Source organism: Ursus americanus, chromosome 16 (assembly GCF_024610735.1).
Source record: "Ursus americanus isolate L20-20 chromosome 16, mUrsAme1.1.p, whole genome shotgun sequence".
In the NCBI taxonomy this organism is placed as follows: domain Eukaryota; kingdom Metazoa; phylum Chordata; class Mammalia; order Carnivora; family Ursidae; genus Ursus; species Ursus americanus.
In genome coordinates, this window is record NC_142142.1 from 45,560,194 (window position 1) to 45,568,015 (window position 7,822).

The following is a 7,822-nucleotide window of genomic DNA, read 5'->3' on the forward strand; positions in this document are numbered from 1 at the left end:
AACTTTGGATGGCATCAAAGTTGTCTCCTCCTCCATGACTTGTGTGAACTTTTCTCCCTGCCCCACACTTGGTCATTTGCCAAATCCAGTATATTATACCTTCACATTTTCTTCTGAAGCAGATCTCTCCCACTCACACTGCCCTACACCAGCTCCTTTTCCCTTCTGACTACAGTTACTGCAATCGTTTCTTCTATTTTTCCCATTCCAGGTCTCTTATTCTGCCAGGTTAATTTTCCTAAACCCCATTTTATATCACCTCACTCTCATGCTTTAATATCTCCGTTGACTCTCAGTTATCTCTCAGACAAAGTCTAGACTCCTTAACAGGCATTAAAGACTATTTTCTTAACATTTCCAGCATTATTTCTCTAAGTGTGTCCAGGGTTGAGATAAACCAAATCATTCACTTTCCCCATCTCAGGTCTGAAATTTTTCTGCTTCTAAGCTTTTGTTCATGTTCACCTGTCAAGAATGCCATGCTTTTCAATCACTTCCTGTTGAAATCTAATCTTTTCTTCAGAAAGGTTTTAAATGTACCTTTTTTTGTGTGGACCTTTTACTGTTTGAGGTGTAGCCGGCTTTTTACGTGATCCTCTATATCTTACTCTTACTCTGTTTTATAACATAACCGTCTGTAAATGCGCCACCTTCTCACCCCTGATGTCTGAGCCTCGCTATAGATTGTGTCTTTAATATTATTTTCCAAGAACTTTGCTGATATTTGCAGATTCAAAGATGAATTAAAATGTTCATAATTTCCATGGAAAATTCAAACTTTCCTTACCCAAAGGAAGCCTGTATTTATGTTTTTCATCCTCATTCCCCAATGCAGGTTTCTCATTCACCTGAAAGGTGAGTGAGTTCCTACTGTCACTCCTTAAAGGGTGGAGAACATAAACAAGGTGGGACCCTCTTTGACACCATGGCAAGGGAAAGTGTGTTCTCCAGTCCCCACATTGCAATTCAGAACGCAAATCTTTGCACTAGAGGGGAGAACACAGACTAGTGATGGAAACGGACCCCAGCGCACCCAGTTACATGGTTATTTGACAAATGCTGTGGTAGAAGTGTATGCTGTGGGAGAATGGAAGAAGAAACCCGAGGGCAGGATGAAAAGACTCCGGCAGCCACTCAGCTCAATCAGGTTTTCTCAGTGTGACTTCATTAATCATTCCGAAACGCAAAGTCCAGCACTGTGTCTTTCCCAAACACTCAGCATAGTCACATTCTCTTATAAGTACTTACAGAAATGCAATATTTTTAAAAAGCTATGTTATTGTTTCATATCGTCTGGATAGGGAGGCTCTTTCCTTTCTCCCTCCAAGTCCTGGAGTTGTTGTGTTGAGCTCCTCCTGGCAACACACAGCTGTTAGTGGAAACCTGAGTCCCACCATTAGTGGGAGTGGTGCATGAGGGACATCAAAGAATAGAAAACAGAATTGATGGTTCTGCTACATACAAGTTGAGTGGCCAAGTCACTGAACTTCTCTCTAATTAAGTTTCCAAAAAAAAAAAAAAAGATAGCAATAGTACCTACTCCTTATTTATGAATTTATGAAGAAGGGGGGGAATAGTACTTATTAAGTGTATGCTAAGAGGTGCCTGGCTGGCTCATTTGATAGAGCATTTGACTCTTGATCTCAGGGTTGTGAGCTCAAGCCCCAAACTGGGCATAGAGCTTACTTAAAAAAAAAAAAGTTTATGCTAAGGGCCAGGTGTTGCTCCCAGTGATTTATAAGTTTAATTCATTTAATCTTCATAAATAGCTACAGGGTAGGTAGTATTTTCATTTTGACAGAAGAAGCTAAGTTTCAGAAGAATTAAGTAACTTGTCCAAGGTACCGAAGTAACAAGTAGAGTATCCAGGATAAGCCTGTCTGATCCCAAAGATATCATTCTTTTCCATTGCTCCATTCGGCCAGTCCAAATCATGGCCTTACTTGAAAACGGCAGTGTTATTCAGTGATACATGTCCCGAATTAAGAATCAAGAGTGGGTTACCTGCATCTACAAGGCGAGCCTCTTAGAACACTCTTTAATCCCCAATCTACCATTTCCCTTCTTTGGGAAATTTTACACATCTACTCAAATGCACTCTTTCAAAACTTTCCCAGCTATCTCCCTGCTCCCCAGGCTCAAAGTGTAATCTGCGACTTCATCTTCCAGGCTACCTATATGCAATAACCACACATTTTAAGTTATTGTTTTAAAGCCACAGACTAATGCAATACCTAGCATAGAGTAAGCACTCAGTAAAAGTTTTGTAAATGAAAGAATAAGTGACTTTAACAGTACACAAGTAATTTAATCTCTCTAGATATTAATTTTTTCCATTTTTAAAATAGATGACTAGTCTCGGATGTCACAGGTATATCATGAGAATTCAATGAAATATGCTGTGTTCATAAAAATAAAACTGTAAGATGAGGCCAAGCAGTTGTTCCTTTTGCAAAGAGAAAAAGAAACCCCCCCAAAACAGACCAACAAAAAGGAATTTTTCATTCATACTAATCCATGTGAGCTCTCTAAATGATAGGTGATTATAAGCCCTCTCCACTCTGGAAGAAAGAAAGAAAAAAGAAGATGAAAGGAAGAAAGAGAGAGAGAGAAGAAAGAAAGGACTGGGTGTTATACGCAAGTAATGAATAATGGAACATTACATCAAAAACTAAGGATGTACTGTATGGTGACTAACATAATATAATAAAAAATTATTATTAAAAAAAGAAAGGAAAGGAAGGAAGGAATTATATTGGCTTTTTTCTTGTCTACTTACTTAGATTCCATACTTTCCCATAATACTTGAAGCTTTGTGAGTAAAAGGGTTATAACTACTTTTTCTTACATATAAATACACACAGACACGCAGAGCACTCACCTTAGGACTTCATGCTGCATAAGGAGTCATTAACTTTCTGATTGATTTGCACATGGAAGTGTCTTTTGATGGTGAAGATCTTACAGGAAGAAGTTAAGTTCCTAAGACTCTGAAGACAAAGAGACTTGGGTTTGAGTCATAGTTCTGCCACATACTAATTGAATGAGCAAGTCGTTTAACTTCTCTTGTATTTATTTCCTAAAAAAAATAAATAAATAAGGAGATAGAGAGAATAGTGTCTACTCCTTGAAATTGTGAGGATTAAATGAGTTAATCCATATAAAGTGCATACGTAGCATTGTTCTGGGGCCAAAGCATGCTCTCAATTATTATGATAATGATGAAGATAATGATGTTGGTGATGAAAATGATAACAAAGGTGTTGATAAATCATGAAAAGTTGATTATTTCTCAGCATGCTGAAGTCAACAGCTGGGTACATCTTTGTAAGAATTAAAGAAATAATCTAAACAGGAGCTTAACACCTCTTGGTTTTGTAAGACTTTACAAAGTCCAAAACACATGCACGCATTAGTTCACCTATGCTTCCAGTAACTCTGGGAGGCAGACAAGTAGAGAGAGAAAATTGGCTCAGAGTGGTCAAGTGAAAATGTCAGTACTATCCCAGTTGAAAGAAGCCTGAGACACGCCTCCTGTCCCCCACCTGGGGGTCATTTTGTGGTTTCTTTTTCTCCTTCTTCAATATTGTTTCTGATGAGCATTGAGTTATCCAGGGCTCAAGTGTTGCTCCTGCACCAGACATCGGAATAACCACAGTATTTGGTTCAGCAGCAAAGACAATAATGACACTTATTTCTCCAAAAGTCTTTTTCCTTCTATCTACCCTAAGAGCCCCAGCCAGAAACGCATAAGGAATTATGCCAGACTAACAGCAGTACTTGAAATATAACTTTTCGTCTGGGAAGCTTGAAGTAACTCATCACGAATTATATTTTCTTTCTCCCCATTCAAATGTCCAGATTATTATAACTACCTATGCACAGCTTTCTCATGGATGTGTACCATGGGCTTCCTGAAGATTGGTTAAGATCAGTGACACTGGCTTCTCTTGCACACAGGGTGTGTTATGAGTGTTTGTGGGGCACTCCTTGATGTCAAGAGTGTGCTGGCTTCCCTGATCATTCAGATGAAATTCAATTCAATTCAACAAACATTTTTGGCTTCGTTTTACCTGCCAGGTTCTCTGCCATGTGCAGACCAAGGAAGGGATTGCATAGTCTGGTCATCATGTCACTATTTCCTGTCCTAATCCCAAACTTCCTTTTGCTGGTGACAGTAACCACACAGCTGGCAGTCAGATGAGGGAACAATCTGGGGGAGCCTGATATCTCCCAGTCCCACACGTGCTCTTCAGCCACAGTTTAAAATAAACATGTTTTTTTACTCTCCTTGTCCCATGGGCTATGCGCTATTTTTCAAAATCCATTTAGAATAGCAAAAGCAGGTCACTCGACTTGCCTACATTGGGCTCTGATTTCTGCATCTTGACTCTTAGCTCAGGTATGTGTTGATCTTGAAATGCATCAAGAAGGGGCCCATCTATAGCTCCCCTGTTCCTTCCACCCCCTACTTTTCAGTAGGTAATTTTGCCTCCTTTACTAAGATCCATAAGTGTATCCTGAGGTCTCTCTCTACTTTATCTTTACTTAGTGTCACTGCCCCTACTGTTGTTTCTAATTTCCCCCCATAATCTTAGTGAAATGGGTTTCTTTCCTTAGGAAAAGTAACATCTCCATGCATATCTCAGATGCCATTCCTCTTTCCCTGTCAGAGTCATTCTTCACCCTCCACTTCAAAATCTCTAAATACCTCAGGCCCCATACACTTCTCTCCTCTTTCTCAATCTCTGAACACAATTGGCTGGAGTTCCCTCTAAAGAAGAGCATTTCTGATTGTCTCCCATTTCTCTGATTATTTTTTTTCTGTTCCCTCTGTTGATTATGGCCTGGGATCCTCACTCTTTCCACACTATCCTCACTCATTCATCTGTCCATTTATTCATTCATTCAGGATTCATAGAAGATCTAATAATCTGCCTGGCATGCAGCTGGGCCTAGGAGTACAGCAGCAAACAGAACAAAAGAGGCTCCTTTCCTGAAGTTTACATCCTGATAGGAGGAAACAGAAAATAAGCAAGTGCATTTCATTTCAAATAAAACCATTTTGGATAGTAAGAGAAGATATAAAGAACAAGAAGCAGGATAATGACATAGAGAGTAGCTTCAGGTGGGGAAAGTGAGCCGGAAACCAGTTTAGAAAGCGTGACCAGGAGTGCCACTCTAAGGAGAAGTCATTTGAGGCAAGACCCTAATGATAAGAAACCAGCCACAGGATAAAGAGCATTCTGGGAAGAGGGCACATCTGGCACAAAGGCTCTATGATGGGAAAAAGCTTAATAAGTTTGTGGAATGGAACATAGTGAACAAGACGGGGAATGGTAGACACGAGTGTGAAGATCTAGGCAGGGCTCAGGGCAGGCCTTGTTAGTCATGGTGAGGAGTCTAGATTCTATTAAATACAATGAAATGCCATTGAAGGGCTTTAAGCAAGGAAGGTACATGATCTTGTAAATACAAATAGTGCTCTGGCTACTGTTTGTAGACTAGAATGGACGGTTGCATCATCAACTGAAGGGGAAGATGATCATTAGATTGGAAAAGGTTAAAAACAAAACAGTAAAAAAGTATTGAAGCCAAAGTGGCAGAAAGGAGGAAGGTATAACTTAAACAATTAAGCTGAGTTAAAAACTCTTAGAACAAAGCAGAATGTTACTTCAGGGAACTTAAGGTACTTGCAAAAGTGACAGAGAGCCACTGCCAAAAATCAAAGGAAATGTCAGAAAACTGAAAAGACCAAATGCTCCTATTTTCAATAGAAAAGAGAGTGTCACATGCAGACTAGAGGCAAATATACTGTTCCTAAAATCTCCTGTAAAATCCTCAAAGAGACTAAAATGGAACTGGTAAACATTTAGAAAAGAACATTGTGATTATTTCCTAATAGCACAAATGGATGTAAGAAAAATTATGTAAAATTAAGCCAATTCCCACTGTGGTGGTGGTGGTTGTGGGGGTGGTGGTTGACAGATTTATCAGACTGAAAATATCCCAGTTGCTCTATGTATTTGGATAGGACTTTCAATAAAATCATAGAATTTCAAAGGTTGTTGGAACTTTATCAGTAATCTATTCCAAATTTCTAACCTATAGAAGATTCCCCCCCTCCCCGCAACATCCCAGTAATTCTTTGGAGAGCAACTGCTTGAACATAACAAAAGGTAATTCGTTCCACTTTGGAATTGTTTGAAATACATTGCTGAAAATCTATTTCCATGTAAATGTAAACCACTGATCCTACCTCTTTTCTCTGGACCATTATCAATGTAATTTTTCTCACATATACCTTTTGGGTTAAATTTTCAGGATGTGTCATGTTATAAATATGGAAAATGGAGAGATACATTTCAATATGTATTTGTGATTGAGCAATCATACCAAAAAGTCTAATTAGTAACTCATTGTCAAGCTAGAGTGAGGTCTCTAAAATCATGACTCTTCTTTTTTTTCCCCCTATTAAAAAAAAAAAAAAAACACCAAAAACCTATGTTTGGATCAGGTGATTGTCAAGCCTAGAGATAAAACAGAGCTGAAAAAGAGAACTATGTTGGTTGATTGACTCTGGATTCAGTAAGAGTATTAACAGGACGTGACAGCCGAAACTGATAAATTTTAACAGCAATAAATGTAGTTCCGTAATCATTTTCCCAAAATTTCCCATATAACCAAAAAATGACTCTGCAACAGTTCAAGTGAAAAATACTTGGGAATTTTAATTGGCCACAAGCTCATTATGAGTGAGATATGGCAGTAATGTATTTGAATAGATATACCCTCTAAAGCGAGTGTGGTCATGATTCCCCTGGATTTATACAGGTCAGACCACACAGGGAATGTCATTTCCTGTTCTAGATGTCACTTTGAGAATCATGCTGACAGACTAAAAATCCTCCTGAGAAAGTGACAAAAACAGTTTGAGGACCACTTAATGGAGTGTGGGAAGGGACGAGGAGTGTACAGAATTCCACTGAATGTAAAGAACTTCTTTAAACAACAGACGGGATGGGTGCCTGGGTGGCTTAGCCGGTTAAGCATCTGCCTTCAGCTCAGGTCATGATCTCAGGGTCCTGGGATGGAGTCCTATATCTGGCTCCCTGCTCAGCGGGAAGTGGGCTTCTCCCTCTACCCCTTCCCCCTGCTTGTGCACACGCTTTCTCTCTCTGTGTGTGTCTCTCTTTCAAATAAAAAAATCTTTAAAAAAAAAACAACAGAAGGGACAACCTTGGGAAGTAGTAAGCTCTATCACTAAAAATGGAGCCTATTCATCCAGAATGTTCTTGGGGGATTCATGAATTGGACAGGTTGAATTAAGCCAACGTTAACTTCTCTTCCAAGCTTAATATACTGTGCTTCAAGGGCTGGCCTTCAAAACAACATAGAGTTTATGGCCTGGTGGCTCCCTGCCCAGGAAGAAGATCCTATCTTGGAGACCTTCTGCTGTTCTGTCATATGTTAGGAAAGAGAATTTCCTGCCTATGGTTCGTTTACAGTCAGCTGTTACTCTCCGGTTGTTTTTTTGGAGTATCGGTGTCAAGCTTCCCCTTTTAGAAAGGGAGCAGGAGGGAACAAGAAGGGGGGAGGGGGAGATTTTTGTATTAATCTTTCATTTCGGTTCCAAGCATTCCTAATCTGTTATGTCAGTTTGAGTTTATAACAAATCTGAGTTTGAATTTAAAGTTTCAGGTTTCCCTTGCAGAGATGGCGGCGGGGGGGGTGGGGCGCTGCAACAGCGGCTAGGACAAGGGAGTGGCTAATAGTTGGAAGAAGCCAAACCACAATCTATCTGCTTTTAAACTAAAAAAAG